Source organism: Apaloderma vittatum, unplaced genomic scaffold (assembly GCF_000703405.1).
Source record: "Apaloderma vittatum isolate BGI_N311 unplaced genomic scaffold, ASM70340v1 scaffold1001, whole genome shotgun sequence".
Classification (NCBI taxonomy): domain Eukaryota; kingdom Metazoa; phylum Chordata; class Aves; order Trogoniformes; family Trogonidae; genus Apaloderma; species Apaloderma vittatum.
This window is the reverse complement of record NW_009697160.1, coordinates 23,842-24,403: the sequence shown is the minus strand read 5'-3', so window position 1 is coordinate 24,403 and position 562 is coordinate 23,842. Positions and strand designations below refer to the sequence as shown.

Below are 562 nucleotides of genomic sequence, written 5' to 3'. Positions count from 1 at the left end.
TGCCAGGCAGAGCACGCAGGGTCCCTTTGCACCTGCCTTGGCCAACGTCCCTCCCACGCAGACTCCCACTGGCTTTAATGCACTTTGGATCCATCCCCTGAGGATTTAAGCTTTTTTTTTTGGTTCCAAAATCCACCACACCCTCCTAACGCCACGGTGGTGATTCACTACACGTGGTGGTGCGTGGGGATTTTGTGGTTTCTTTTCCTAAGGGTCTCTGTTTCTTTTATTTATTTTTTTTCTCCCTTCTCTCTGCTCTGCGGTTTATCTCTTTGCTTTGTCTTCAGCCCGTTTCCCCAGACCCCCCTGCCTTGCTTTGCCTTTTCCACCCCCTGGGCTCCACGAGCTGGGGTGAGAGCAGCACCATCCCCAGCAGCAGCCTGCTGTGGGGAGGAGGATGGAGCTGGACACACCTCCCATCTTTCATACCCATCTCTTAATTAACAGCTTGTCAGCAAGGTCAAAGAGGACTCTCAGTCTCCTTTGGCTCCTCAAAAGGAAGAAGAATCATGTCTCACTCCTCCCCTTCTGCCTCCGAGCTCCCCCAGTGTTGGGTTTTTGG

General features: G+C 52.7%; 1 protein-coding gene across 1 annotated transcript in view; it reads left to right on the top strand.

Moving 5' to 3' along the window:
* The window catches only part of PDLIM4 (PDZ and LIM domain 4), a 27,557-nt gene that overhangs the window by 8,926 nt on the left and 18,069 nt on the right, over positions 1 to 562 (top strand). The gene's annotated exons all lie outside the window — the stretch shown is intronic.